Below are 15187 nucleotides of genomic sequence, written 5' to 3' on the forward strand. Positions count from 1 at the left end.
CGACCCAGTTGCAGGCATTTTGGACATTTGGGGAGTGAGCCAATGGGTGGGAGCTCTCTATTTTTCTTTCTCTTGATGAAAGAAAGAAAGAAAGAAAGAGAGAGAGAGAGAGAGAGAGAGAGAGAGAAAGGAAGGAAGGAAGGAAGGAAGGAAGGAAGGAAGGAAGGAAGGAAGGAAGGAAGGAAGGAAGGAAGGGAAAGGAAGGAAGGAAGGAAAAGAGAGAGAGAGAAAGAGAGAGAGAGAGAAAAAGAGAGAAAGAGAAAGAGAGAAAGAAAATAGAAAATAAAGTGTCAAAAGAAATAGGTGAAATTAATTTAAAAATAAAATCCAGGCATGAGAAGGCTGCAAAGGGGGGTTCTAACATGAGTAGAGAGGACAGAATGTTTCATGGGGCTTTAGCAAGACTTCGAGACAGGGCCAGCAATACTTGATCAAGGAGAGTTCTCAGAAGAGGAATTGCTTTTAGCAGTTAATGGTTCTGGTTTGGACAATTTGGATATTATCAAGAAGGGTGAAGAGGAGCAGTTAAGGACTAAAGTCTTGTGCAAGAAGTAGAAGGGGAGTGAAGGGGGACATAGCTACTGGGGCACAGACACGTGAGAGCAACAGTACAAAATTCATGGCCAGTCTTTCATGATCTCTGACATTACACAGGTCTATTTATAGTGCAGATGGGTGCAGTGTGGTTCACAAAGCCTCCTCAGTCTAGTTCCTAAACCAGCCAGGCCACATACTCCCAAGGTCACCTTTCCAAGGAAAGGTAGAAGGGAGGAGATATCCCTACTCCTGACTGCTTCCAGCTGGAAGTAGTACAAGATATTTCCCCTCATTTTCCATTGCCCCAAAACAAGTCACTGACACCAATGTAACTTCAAGGGAGTTGCTGGAATACAGGGGAGCATGTGGAATAGCTGATGAACCCAGACCTTCTTCAGTACATTATGCTTTTAACCAAAACCACAAGTCTAAATCAGTTATTCAATTACACCGCTGAAGTGGGCATTTTAAAGCTGACCTGTTATTCTAACAGGCAATGTCTCATAAACATGACAAAAGCAAATGTATCAAATAGAGATGGTTAACAGGAAAACATCTAGTTCTGTGTCTTCCCACAGTTTCTGACATTGCAATACCAAGTATTTGAGAATCACTACCTGAGATATCACAAGCCAAGATTTTATGTAGGATGTTTACAGAATTAATTCATGACTATACCTGGAGCTTTTAAAAACAAACAAACAAACAAACAAAAACCAACAGACTCATTACCCTCAAAACCTAGATAGTTCATATCCCTTTTGTGCTCACAGAATGGGGCACAATCCATCTCACGGGTTTGGACTTTTTAACTCTTTGACACTTAAGATAGGTAAACACCTTTTTCATCTGAATCATATATCATTGAGCTTGATGGATACTTGCATTTTTTTGTAGCTTTTATGAATAGAGGAAAAAGCAGGTTTATGTATCTTGAAGGTGGAGGTTAAAGGGAAAAGAAGAATGGAAACCTCCCAGGCCCTTGGGCATCCCACAGAATAGATAAATACCTACAGCAACAACAACCAAAAAAATTACATTGTGGACTTAATCTCCTGTTCCTTATTGTGCTTTCCAAAAAGGGAAGAAGAAATGCATCAGTTGCTCCTCAGCGTTACAAAAAGTATCCTTCCCCTGGGAAAGATCAGAGAGGAAAAGGTTGAGTTGCTCCCACAAGTGTGTCTCGGGCAGGGAGAGAGACGTCTGCAAACCAGCAGGGACACATGTAGTGGGAGCATGGGGATGGGGACCATAAATCTGCCTGAGTCTTTAGGAAAGAAGACAGCACAGGAGAGATGAGCCAAGAAGCCATCTACCTGGCCATTATTTTGAGAAGAAGAGTGGGAGAGAGCACCAATGACAGGAAAAAGGGCGATGATGGGTAAAGATACAGGGGAGTATGGTGTGGTCAGGCAGCTGGTCCCCGTGGCTGCAGCAGGTGCAGGGTGGGGGGAGGGATGAAGGACACCATACATTATATCGTACAATCGTCTTGCAGTATCAGTGGGAAATGAGTTCCAGGACCCTCACTGAAAACCAAAATCCCTTACATAAGATGTTGAAATATTTGCATATAATCTCTGCACATCCTCCCGTATACTTTAAATCATCTCTGGATTATTTATACTGCCTGCCCTCCCTGCATGCGTGAGTTTTGCGTGCCATGCAGGGATTCTGGATGCACCACAGGACCCATGACTGGCTGAATCTTAGACTATGGAATCCTTGCTGATAGAGAGCCAGCTGTAATAAGGAGAGCTGGATTTAGTTACCAAAGGGATTGGAAGCCACTAGCAAATGTTACATTAAAAAAAAAAAGATAGAATTTGCATTTTAGGAAAATCAGTCTGGTGTGAAGAGCTGGGTAGGGGGAGCTGGCTGCAAACAGGAAGCTGTATCAGAAGGCTGCTGCAGCTATTCGAATGACACACAGCGAGGACCTGCACCAGAAATTACGCGTATGCAAATGAAAGAAAATGGGAGAATAAAGTGAATCATGTTTTTAGGAGACAAACATAGAAAGTGATTCTCTGGAATAAGTCAGAATTTTCAGAGTCAGGAACTAGAGGATCATTTGTGTGCCCTAATTAGCAAAATAGGAAATGGAGCTATCAGAAAATTCTGCAGTTCCCAGCAAACAACTCTGTCTCTGAAAACAGATTGAACCAGCCAACTGGGTTGCCCCTCTTTCTTGCCCCTTCTTTCTTTTTTTTTTTTTTTTTTTCGACAGGCAAGTAGACAGTGAGAGAGAGAGACAGAGAGAAAGGTCTTCCTTTGCCGTTGGTTCACCCTCTAATGGCCACCGTGGCCGGCACGCTGCAGCCAGCGCATCGCGCTGATCCGAAGCCAGGAGCCAGGTGCTTCTCCTGGTCTCCCATGGGGTGCAGGGCCCAAGGACTTGGGCTGTCCTCCACTGCACTCCCTGGCCATAGCAGAGAGCTGGCCTGGAAGAGGGACAACCGGGACAGAATCCGGCACCCCGACAGGAACTAGAACCAGGTGTGCCGGCTCTGCAGGCAGAGGATTAGCCTATTGAGCTTCGGTGCCGACTCTTGCCCCTTCTGACCTGCGTTTCACCAATCATGGATCCTGGACCTGCCGCACAGGTTTCCCAGGGACCTGGTCCATAGCTCTTCTCCCTTCTGGAATCAATGCAGTCACCGACTTCCTGTTTGACAATGAGCCAAACCAGATCCCAAGTTTTACATCCATGAATTGTAAACAATAATAATACTGCTTTGCAGGGTTGCTGGGAGGGTTAGGCGAGACCCGCTCTGTGAAAATGCCTGATAAATGTCTGTAGCACACCAGGTAAATGTGAGATGTTTCTGATGAAGCCAAATAGGGGAAGATAGTAAAGAGGAAGACAGAGGAGGCGGCCACGGTCTGAGCCCACAGTGTGCTAGGAAACACATGGGCTTCGGACTTGGCCAAGCCAGAGTTCGAATCTTGGTTTTACCACCTTCTATTTCTGTGAACCTGAGCAAGTCACCTCACCTGTCTGAGCCCCCTTCCTTCATCTGTGATGTGAAGATAATGGCCCCCCTCTTACAGTGTTTTCTGAGAATTGAGTGAACACTCAGAAGTCAGAGTTCAACGACGTTGGTATTTCTTCCTCTCCTGTGTTCTTTCTTCCTGAAAGATAAGGTGTCCAGCGTGTAACAGATCTTCCCAGGCAGACGAATCAATTAATTCACAGGCTTTTATTGGGGTTCCGCTCCCGGGCGAGGTTCCCCGATCCCAACAGAGCAACAGAGCGGGGGCCGGGGAAGTCGCGCGTCAGAGATTGGGAGAGCTCCTTTTATAGATTCAGGGCGTGGGGGTTAAAGGTTGAAGCGGGTCTGATCCTCATTAGTTGACCTTTAGGCACCCGCAGGGACCTTGACAAGGACTTTCTTCCCCGGAAGTAGTCCTCTCCATTCCCGGAAGTGTAGGCCTTCCCTCCTTGCGGATCCCAAAGCTACCAGTAACAACCTTGCCGCAGAAGTTCAGTTTTTCTGAGAGCTGCTTTCATAAAAGAACATGGTGTCCTGATGTTTCATTCTGTCCCTTCTCGTGCCAGGAGTGCTGTCAAGCAGTGCAATCTCCAGCTGGAGTGCAGTGAGTCAAAGGAATAACGGACTCAAATAAATCAAATACTTTAAGTGTGAGTGAAACATGTGTCCTTAATCCCATAATCTCAGTAATTTCTGGTACAGGTGCTATTCGTAAGCATTAGCTCTTTGTTCATGGAAGGTCTGGCAAATTAACACAATGGATTGTCTTGGAAATGAAATGGGTACAATGTGTTACTCTCATGTAGCTGTTGAGGGAACTTTGGTCAAATCCTTTTTTTTTTTTTTTTTTTTTTTTTTTGCTCAATACATTAGATAGTAAATCAAATGCCAATGGAGACAGAGTTCTTTGTAAAGTTGGAGTACTCACTAAGAATACTGAAGAAATTAGTATAACAGGTGGATCATGCTGCACTTTATAATGAAGTTGTGTTTTATGCTGTTGAAGAGCATTTCATCCAAAACTAAGAATCATTAAAGGTGGTAATTACTAGGAAATAAGAAATAGCTTTTATCCCAGCGATTTGAATAGCACCACATCCTCCACTTTCGTAAGGCGCTTCCACTTGGAGAACTTTGGCTGGGAATCCTGAAGAGGGCAGGAAGGGAAGGAAAATGGAAAGAGGAGATTTGGGAGAAGACGAGAACAGACGGCAGGGGCAGGGAGAGAGAACAGAGGGAGAGCAGGGGGTTAGAAGAGACTGGAGGAATTTGTTTCTTCACACTAGAGTTCCCAATTTTGTCTTCTTTGGGAAATAATTAGGCACTGGGGAAGAAAAGAGAAAATGCAGAAACAGCAAATAAGATGAAACAAGCAGAGACTAAAAAGTTGATTGGGAGAAATCTGAAGGAGGGGAAAAAAGTGGGGGTGGGTGTTGTGGCACCGTGAGTTACGCTTCCCCATTTCAGAGTGTCTGGGGTGCAGTCCCACCTCTGCTTCTGATCCAGCTTCCTGTGATGTCCCTGGGAAGCAGTAGATGACTGCCCAAGTGGTTGGGTCCCTGCACCCATGTGAGAGACCTGGATGGAGTTCCTGGTGCCTAACACAGACGCAGACTAGCCCCAACTGTTGCAGGCATTGGATGAGTGAACCAGTGGATGAAAGATCCATCTCTCTGTCTCTCTTCCCTCACATCTGTCTGTCTCTCCCTCTCCTTCTGTCACTCTGCCTTTTGAATAAATAATCTCTAAAAAAAGAAATGCAGGGGCCAGCGCTGTGATGCAGCGGGTTAACGCCCTGGCCTGAAGCACCGGCATCCTGTATGGGAGCCAGTTGGTGTCCTGGCTGCTCCACTTCCAATTCAGCTTTCTGCTGTGGCCTGGGAAAGCAGTAGAAGATGGCCCAAGTCCTTGGGCCCCTGCACCTTCGTGGGAGACCCAGAAGAAGCTCCTGGCTCCTGGCTTTGGATTGGTGCCACTCCTGCCATTGCAACCAGTTCGGGAGTGAACCATCGGATGGAAGACCTCTCTCTCTCTCTCTCCTCTCTCTGTGTAACTCTTTCAAATAAATAAATAAATCTTTAAAAAAAACGCAGATGGCACTAAGAAATATCTGTCAAGTTGATGCTAGAATCAAAATTAAGTATAGTTGGGGCCAGCGCTGTAGTTTAGCAGGTAAAGCTGCCGCCTGCAGTGCCAGCATCCCATATAGGTGCTGGTTCAAGTCCCGGCTGCTCCACTTCGAATCCAGCTCTCTGCTATGGCCTGGGAAAGCTTTAGAAGATGGCCCAAGTCCTTGGGCCCCTGCACCCACGTGGGAGACCTGGAAGAAGCTCCTGGCTCCTGGCTTCGGGTCAGCACAGCTCCAGCCATTGTGGCCATTTGAGGAGTGAACCAGCAGATGGAAGACTCCTCTCTCTCTGCCTCTCCTCTCTGTGTGTAACTTGGACTTTCAAATAAATAAATAAATCTAAAAAAATAAAGTGTAGTTTAATGAAAATATTGAACCCCTCGCCATTGCTAGGGTCTGGGGTTATGGATACGCAGGAGGCACTGCAAATGGTGAGTGCCGAGGGATTCACAGGACAAAATCAAGGCTGGGAAGAAATGATGCAGCAGCCAAGGAAGTTGCACTGCATTGATTATTAGGAGGTTCCAAAGGCATCGAAGTGCTTTTTCTCTAGGAACTCCCATTTCATCCAGTGTGGTTTTTACTTGACATGAGTTTTTGGAGTTTTTCAAAGAACTTCTGAAATTTACTGCTTCGTAGGAGGGCATGGGGAGAGAAGAGGCTGTGTGTAGCCTTGCATCTCAGCAAGTTCATTCCCCATTCAATCAGCCGTGGGCTGGCAGGAACAGCGCAGCCTAAAACAGGACTCCTGTGCTGGCATAGGATGTACCAATTAACCGACGGCGATGGAGTCACACGAAAGCAACAGGACTCTCTTCTGGATGTTGCGTCAAGAAGAGGCGTGCCAGCCCCAGCTGCTCATTCTACACGGTGTTCAGCATCCGGTTCAGCACAGCTGCAGCGGTAGCGCTTACCCTCTGCTCTAGCCCCTCCGCCAGCCTGCAGCCTGCGGGCTCCTGCTAGGTGAGCCCAGCTCAGCTGCTCCAGGTGTGTCTGCCTCTGCTGGTATGAATTAGTGAGAACAACGGATTGGTCCTCCTCCTACCCCTGTTCCTTCTCCTCCTCCTCCCTGTCCCCCTTCCTCCTCTCCTCCTTCCACCCTTCCCCTCCCCGCCCTTCCACACCATTTCTAAGCTTTGGGAATCTCTCCATTTTCTCTTACCAGTGCCCTTGTTCAGCAACTTCTCTTTGTGCTGGGGCAGGCTCAGGGGTTTCTGTCCTCCTTAGACCTACCTGGGGCAGTGATCCTCCAAAGTGTTGATAAGAAATCTCCGGGAAACTACTTCAAAACTCAGGCAGGAGCAGGTGTTTAGCTTAGTAGTTGAACTGCCAGCATCCTACATTAGAGTGCCTGGGTTCCATGCCTTCTCTGGCTCCAGCTCCTCACTCCAGTTTCCTGCAAATGCAGACCTTGGGAGGCATAGATGTTGGCTCGGATGGCTTGGGTGGTTGGGTCCCTGGCACCCACAGCAGAGACCTGGATTGAGTTCCTGGCTCCAAACTTTGGACCCAGCCCGGTCCAGCCATTGCAGGCATCTGGGAAGTAAAGCAATGTATGGAAATTCTCACTCTTTCACCCTCTGCTTCCCTCTCAGATAACAAATTAAAAGATTTGTTTAAAAAACCCTCAGGCAGATAGGCCCCACCACTTAGGATTCTCACACACAGAGAGAGAGAGAGAGAGAGAAACAGGCAGAAATCTTGCATCCGATGGTTCACTGACCAAATGCTCACAATAGCTAGGATTGGGCCAGGCCAAAGTCAGAAGCCTGGAACACAATCTGGGTCTCCTGTGTGGGTGGCAGGAGCCCAGGTACTTGAGCCATGACTTGCTGCCTCCCAGGGTTGCTTCAGAAGGAAGCTGGATCGGAAGTGACTGAGCCAGGACTCAAACCAGGCACTCTGAGATACGGTGTGAGTATCCCAGTCAACCACTGCACCAGACACCTGCCCCTGAAATGTTCCTTGCTAACCCTGGGCTTGCCTCACTGTTTCAGACATGTCTTTGTACCTTGATATCCCTCAGGCCAGGCATAACATGATGAAAACCTGACTCATGGGTATAGTTCTGGATAAAATGAAGACACACACTCGCCCTGTCTCTGATTCAGTGCAACTTAACACGTGCACTATCTATTGGCAGACTGAAAAGTAGCAAGTGAACTGAGAAAACAGACCAAAGTACCACTGAATAGATGCTGAGTTTCCCGTTTTCCCTCTAAGACCCCCAGGAAGCTCTCAGTGAGGGTCAAATTTCCACCAGGTTTTTCCAGATTTTGTTATCTCCTAGTTGTTGGTGTGTTTATCTGTTTATTCACAAAGTTTACGATAATTATTGGCAGTAGCTTTTGTTACTATTGTTTGCTCTCTGTTTCATTTTAGGTGACGTCATCACGTGTCTTTCCATACAGTGAATATCTCTAGCTTTGTTGCAGTGGCAGTTCAGTTATTTTTAATTTTTTCAATAAGAAACCCACTTTTAAAAAATTGTACTTATATATATGTGTGTATTTGATTGACACATAGTAATTGTACATATTTATGGGGTACAGTGTGACATTTCAACCCACAAGTTATTTCAGTGATTATTTGAGCTGTCAATTGAGCTTTTGATTTCAGGGATTATGTTTTTCATTTCTAGCAATTCTATCTTTTCACCTCAATCTTTTAATTCCTAAGCATTTTGCTCTTTTCTTATGTGTTTAATTTCTTTTGACTTCATAGTGTTACTCAGACAATAGTTAATACTTACTTTATAGCTTCTGCCTGGGAGTTGTTTATCTGCGTATCCTGGAGGATCAAATCAAGGTACTCATTTGGTCCGTTGATTTCTAATCATGGCGGGTTGTTCCATTTGGTGTCTGAATTTTTTACTCGAAGTTGGAGTTTGAGTTTATTTGCAGCTGAGATTTATCTTTGAAAAAGATGTGTGGTCCCCTTGGTGATAGATATAGCCCTTCTAAGAGATTTTCCACTGAATTGACAGATTTCCCAGTGCTCTCACTGGAAATGTTATATTTTAACCAATGTCATGGTTTCAGAGCTCTTAGATCTTAGTGGACTTTTTCCAACCAGAGTCTAGACTTAAATAGCCAGTTTCTTTGACTTATCTTTAGGTGGATGGGTAGATTTATTGATAGTTTGCCTTTTAATAAGGGATCAACAAATTATGAGTCCTGGCTGTTTATGAGGTATTTGAGCCTCTTGTGAGTCCAGGATCACAATTCCTATTCCACATGGTCGTTAATACCCAAGCTTCTTGGGTTACTAAGACAGGAAAATACCTTTATCGCCAAACCCGGGACAGGCACAGCTCCATATGTTCACTACCCTAGGGATTTATCTCGTGCTTTGAAGATATTAAGTATACTTTAAGCCTTTTTTAACATTTTATCTACAAATACTAGATTTTTCTTAGGATATGAAGTCTGCTGTAATTTTTTGCCATATTGTGGGACACAGAAACCCTGTTTCTCCATTTGTTCATAAGTAGTCTCATTGAGTAAGGGTTTTAAAATTGATGACTTACATATTTTGTTTGTTTTATAACCTGGACATTCACATAACAATTGAGATTTCCACATCCTCTTGAAAATTGTGAATCTTGGGCAACATTGAGCCAATATATTGGCAATTGTTAATTGAAGCTGGGAACTGGCTTCCCCCTTTCAGATGGGATAAATACTTCAGAGCTTGCCACAGTCGTGAGAGCACCCTAAAGACTTGACCTATTTTATATTCTTGGGTGTTAAAAGCAGCAAAATTTGTAACCACTAGGGTAATAGAACCCTACCAACTTTTTGTGTGTGGCAATTAAGCAAATAATTTCTTCATTAGAGAGGTTTGTTTATTCATTCACATAATCCATTCTTTAAAAAATATTTGAGAGGCAGAGAGAAAATGAGAGAGAAAGAGAGAAAGAGAGAGAGAGAGAAAGAGAATTTGAGACAGCTCCCATCTTATATTCCACTCACCAAATGCCTGTGAGAGTGAGGGCTGAGCCAGGCTGAAACTGGGAGCCTGGAACTCGATCCAGGTCGCCCAGGTGAATGGCAGGGACTCAAGCACTTGAGCCTCACTGCTGCCTCCCCAGCGTCTGTACTAACAGGAAGCTGGAGTCAGGAACCAGAGCCAGGTATCAAACTCAAGCACTCCAATATGCAATGTAAGTGTCTTAAGTACTAAGTCAAACACCTCCTTCACACTCCATAATCCATTTTTTTATTTTTTTCAAGATTTATTTATTTACTTGAAAGAGAGTTACACAGAGAAAGAGGGAGAGACAGAGAGAGAGAAAGAGAGAGAGAGAGAGGTTTTCCATCCGCCGGTTTACTCCCCAATTAGCCACAATGGCCAGAGCTGCACTGATCCGAAGCCAGGAGCCAGGAGCTTCTTCTGAGTCTCCCATGCGGGTGCCGGGGCCCAAGGGCCATCCTCTGTTGCTTTCCCAGGCCATAGCAGAGAGCTGGATCAGAAGTGGAGCAGCCGGAACTCGAACCAGCACGCATATGGGATGCCGACACTAAAGGCAGCGGCTTCACCTGCTACGCCACAGCATTGGCCCCAATCCATTCTTTAAAGTGGTATCTTCCACTTGTTAGCCAGCAGAATAAGGCATGTGATTGAAGGAGTCCCTATGACGCAGCAACATATCAGAGTCCCAGCTAAGGAGAAAGCTTCAGGACTTGCAGCCTCACCCTTCCATAGACCTGTTGTCACCCTTATAACCCCTCCCCTCCGTGTATTAGGCAGTATCTCACTGCTGTCATTAGAGGGGCATGACAAAGTCACAGACCACTGCCAAGCCGACGGCATCAGAAAACCTGCATATCTCTTTCCAGACCTGCCTTTTGCCAACTGATACATCACTCCCAGAAAGAGCACGTGAAAACTCTCAGTCTCCATCTCCGGCTTCCCCCATCTGCTGTTCCTTCTTCGTTCTTTCCATCCCATAGCTATGAGCCATCAGGTTGGTCCTCTTCAATTAATCTAATGCACTTCTTTTAAAGACAAAATTGCAAAATTTTGAAATGTAAAAAAACTAGAAAAACTAACCAGAGAGCCATCATGCCTTGTGGGGAGTAATTCTGGTGATTAAAAATAAAATGCCAAAAAATCTTTACATCAGAGAATACCAAAATTATCTCTGCCCAAGTGTCAGCTCTTTTAACTTTTACAGTACAGTCTCTTGGTTTTGCAATTGCTTTCAACTAATTCACTTGAAACAAACATGTGCCCATCCATCAACTTTGGCCTCTGAATCACTAATTTAGAAAAAGAAATCTTAGATAATGGGAAGACTTGCTTTTGATTTATGCGTTTAATAAGTTAGATCTATTAAATCTCAAAATGTAGCACTTAATTTCACCTCCTTTTGCATTTCCTAACATTTCATGTATAAATCTCTAGCCTCTTATGAGTCCCAGTGGGCAATCAAAACATTTACTCTTTTGTATTTCCTCCTGAAGACCTGGGAGGCTGTGAGATAAATAACAGAGGTTTAGTGCAGCTAATGGTCTCATGGAGTAGTAGGTCTAGAAAACACCTGAGAACTGTGTCCCAGAGAAGGCAAAAGACATGGCCTATGGGCAGACACTGCCTCCCATCCTCATGACAGTCGCAGCCTGGCACAGTGTCTGAAATTCCCACCCTCAGAGCTTGCATTTCCTTGGACTAAGAGGAGGACACTCCCCAAGTCCGATACTTGAAGCACAACAATTCCAACTTATATATAGCATGCTACTAATTTTGTGGGATAGTCTTAAGTATCAAATAGTTTCTGCAGGTGTGACAATCAATGTTTAGTTGCAATCTGTTGCAAACATCACCAAGTGATTGCAGATTAAGTTAATCCATGAGGTTACAAGGGAATTCTTATTTCCTGGGAGTTCAGACTTGCGTGTTGCACAGCCAGACACAAGGACAGACAGAAAACAGTGCCCAGGCACAGCTACATTGTGACATGTCTGCTGCTACTGCCTTCCTATGACAATGGCACTTGAGAGTTGTACCCTCAGGACTGCACCACTGCCACCTGGAGACACCAGGCAGGCATCCGAAGACCCTGCTCACCATTCAGAAGATCCCTCCTGGTGTGTGGACGTCCTCTCCCAGGGCTGCCAGGTCTCTGGGCCTGCATCTGGCCTCCAAGGGAGGCCTAGGACATGTAAATTTTTAAGAAAATAGAAGATGCCACCTGATAAATTTGTTTAAGTTTAAAAGGCATCTTTATTGAAGGACTCTTCAGGGTTTTTGAAATACTAATATTATTCTGACTCTCCAAGGAAGGCTTTGAAAAAATGATTTTGTGGTGACACATTTACCCCCAGCCTCCCAGAACTAGGGAGCTCTATGCAACACAATTTGAAGTCTGTCCATTAAGCTGCTAATGCATCAACTCTGAGTGTCTCTCTGTTGGTAGTAAACAGTGCCTCCCTGCGAAGTCTAAGACCTGGTATATTTTGAAGAACAGTGAGCAGAAGGGCAAGGAGGGTCGGATCTTCCAGGAGGCAGATTCACATGAGCAGCCACAGTGGGGGCCCAGAGCAGCTCTGGGCCACCCGGATAGCACAGCTTGGTTGGGTGCCGAGGGTGTACGGAACAACTTTGTCAGCCTCAGCCCTAGGGACCCCACAGAAGACTGCTCTGTGGGGATTAGCAAACTAGGTCCCCACAATGTACTTCATCAAGGACCTTTGTATTTAAATTCCGACTTTCCCAGCATTCCCCAGCATGAAGGGTCATTTTCTGTTCTACCAATGACTCACTTGTTGAGAGCAACCATCAGTAGGAAGATTACTGAAAAGAACATTTACCAGTAATTAACAACACATTATCATGCAGGGATCAGATTGTAGCTAAGGATTTCCCCCATAAAACAAGCTTTAACATTTACTACACTAATATATGTGTTCTTAGCCTCTGTGAGGATGCAGATGGAAGGCTTATGGGTTTGCGGAGTGGGGGAGAACACCACCCTGACGTTATGTGGCTGCTGAGATGAAATCAACTCAGTCCTGCAGAGTCGAGTCAGCATTAGTCCTTGCCCAGAAGGATCCCCACAGAAATGAGATAAAGCACAAGGCAGAAGGAGGTGAAGAAGGCATTCAGTTGAGCTCACGGAGCTGGAATCTGTGAACATGCCAAAGGAGCAGTGGGAGTCTGTGGCCAGGCAGAGAATGGGCAGGGGCCCAGCAAATGAAATCTCCCCTTCCTCTTTCCTCTCCAGCTTTCCGCGTTCTACTGGATGAGTCTCCAGTTCTGCCAGCCACAGCCTGCAAAACTGGCTTTCTTCAAATGGATTCCTGATTTGTCCGTCTGTCCTTGGGTTTGCTCAGCCAACCAGCTAACCAACCTATCAAACCTTCTCTGATTTTCTGCTGGAGTTTCCTCGCTCAAATCATTAGGGCAGTTCTGCCTGCCTTCTTTCAACAGTGTTTTGTTTTTTTTTTAAATGAAATCGGTAAATTTCTATAAAGCTGTGTATAGTTCTCAAGTCTATCGGTTTTGGTAATTTTTGAGAATCTCAAACAGCTTTCGTTGATGAGGGTGATGCCAGCCAATAATTACCGCATTGGATATAGACCACTTTAGAAATCTACTAGAAATGAGAAAAGAATGTTTAACCTACAAGAACCAGCAGGTACATTTTACTAGCCACCAAAGAAATGATGTCATCACATGTCATTTCGTCTCTGGAAAACTCCACTGTACACCACTGAGAGAATGAAAATGAAAAAGCAGATACCATCTTAGTATTGTTCTGAGAATGCTGCGACCTCACAGACCTGCAGGAAGGTGTCAGGTGTCAGGGACCCCCAGGGTCCCAGACGTTTTGAGAACTGCTACTCTGGAGCGTCTTTCTGACCACATCGCTCGCATCCCTCATTTACTGCCTCACTGACCATCGCAAAGCACACACGGAGCCCTATCTAAGGCTCCTTATCATCTGTAGGATAAATCATTAACCTAAGCCTGGCCAATAACAATAACCGTAATCTGGAATGTACCTTCCTTTGCCTGGAAGACTCCTATCCATCCACTAAATCTCAGCTCAGAGAACTAAGAAATTGTCACAATTTTCATATGTATTTTGGCCTTAGATCAAATAGAATAAATTAAAATTATACTACATTGTTTTATGTGCAGATATTTTGAGGATAAAAAACATGGCTTTGATTTTAAGACTTTATGTTAGGGGCCAGAAAATTTCGAAATTTGATGTGAAGAGTTCATTACATACTTTAAGGCTCTATAAGCCATTAATACCCTTTAAGAGGAAATCCTCCATAGGTATTCAAACTGTGGTTGTATTTGTGTATACATAGGCTGCCTTCTAGAATAAAAACATGCTGTCTACCACCACCCCCCAAAAATAACCCACTCAAATGTTGTATCTTTCAAAAAAAAAAAAAAAAAACCTTCCCTAACACTCATCCCTCTCTGTAGCTCATTCTACATGAGGCCCTAACCTGCACCACAGAGAGTCTGTAAGCCCCTTGAGGTTGCAAACTACTTTTCATTAGTTTTTGTACCTGACTTTAGTACACTAGCAACTGGCATGGTTCCTGGGACATGTAGATTCCCCGACAATGTTTGGTGTCAGAGGCCACTGGAAACCAGATGTGGCTACATGTTGCCTCTTTTCTTTCTTTAGAAAAGATTTATTTATGTATTTATTTATTATTTAAAAGGCAGAGTCATGGGGATGGAGATGGAGAGGGAGAAGGAGAGGAAGAGGGAGAGGGAGAGAGAAAGAAAGAGAGAATCTGTAATTCATAGGTTCACTCCCCAAATGACTGCAATGGCTAGGGCTGGGCCAGGCTGAAGCCAGGAGCCTGGAACTCCATCTGGATCTCCCGTGTGGGTGGCAGGGCCCCAAGCATTTGAACTACCGTCTTTCACTTTCTCACTTGCATTAGCAGGGAGCTAGATTGGAAGTGGAGCAGCTGGGACTTGAATCAGCCTTATATGAGATGCCAGTGTCATAGCAGGTGGATTAACCCTGTGCGCTACAGTGCCAGCTCCTGTTGGCTCTTTTTGATAGCAATCATTTCTCAACCTTGGTGCCATCCTTCAGTGTGGCTCTTCCCTCTGCCTCCAGGATTTTTTTGTTGGCAGCGTGATGCTCTCAAACAGCCATTTCCACGACTTTGTTCATCTGTGAATCCTCTTAACTCTCAACCCCTTGTCTGACAAGCTTCTGGGACCTCTTCATTTTATCCCTGCAGCGTCTTTCACATCCATTTTTTCCTTGCTACCCTCCCCTGATACAGCTTTAATTAACTGCCTTATTATCTTACACTTGACCATTAACGTAGCTTCCTCATTTTTAGACAAAACAACCCCAGTTCCCAGACAATGACCTTCTTGAGAACAGGAGACTTATTCCTTACTACCCTCCTGGAATATTTTCACAGGATGCAGAGTTGTCTTCTGAATGAAAATGTGAACCCCCAGCCATCATAGAAACACTGTCTCCAGAAAAATATTTTCCAGAGCAGCTTGCAAGCATGTCCCTTACCTA

General features: G+C 44.9%; 1 long non-coding RNA gene across 1 annotated transcript in view; it reads left to right on the forward strand.

The window, feature by feature from the left end:
• The window catches only part of LOC149124602 (uncharacterized), a 58421-nt gene extending 44385 nt beyond the window's left edge, over window positions 1-14036 (forward strand). Inside the window, exons 2-3 of the long non-coding RNA XR_016213303.1 lie at window positions 10503-10630; window positions 12890-14036. This is a non-coding gene — a long non-coding RNA (uncharacterized LOC149124602). The remainder of the gene's footprint in view (window positions 1-10502; window positions 10631-12889) is intronic.
• Window positions 14037-15187: the final 1151 nt, after the last annotated feature.

Source organism: Oryctolagus cuniculus, chromosome 9 (assembly GCF_051225735.1).
Source record: "Oryctolagus cuniculus isolate XC-2025 breed Fujian yellow rabbit chromosome 9, ASM5122573v1, whole genome shotgun sequence".
NCBI classification, from domain to species: Eukaryota; Metazoa; Chordata; class Mammalia; order Lagomorpha; family Leporidae; genus Oryctolagus; species Oryctolagus cuniculus.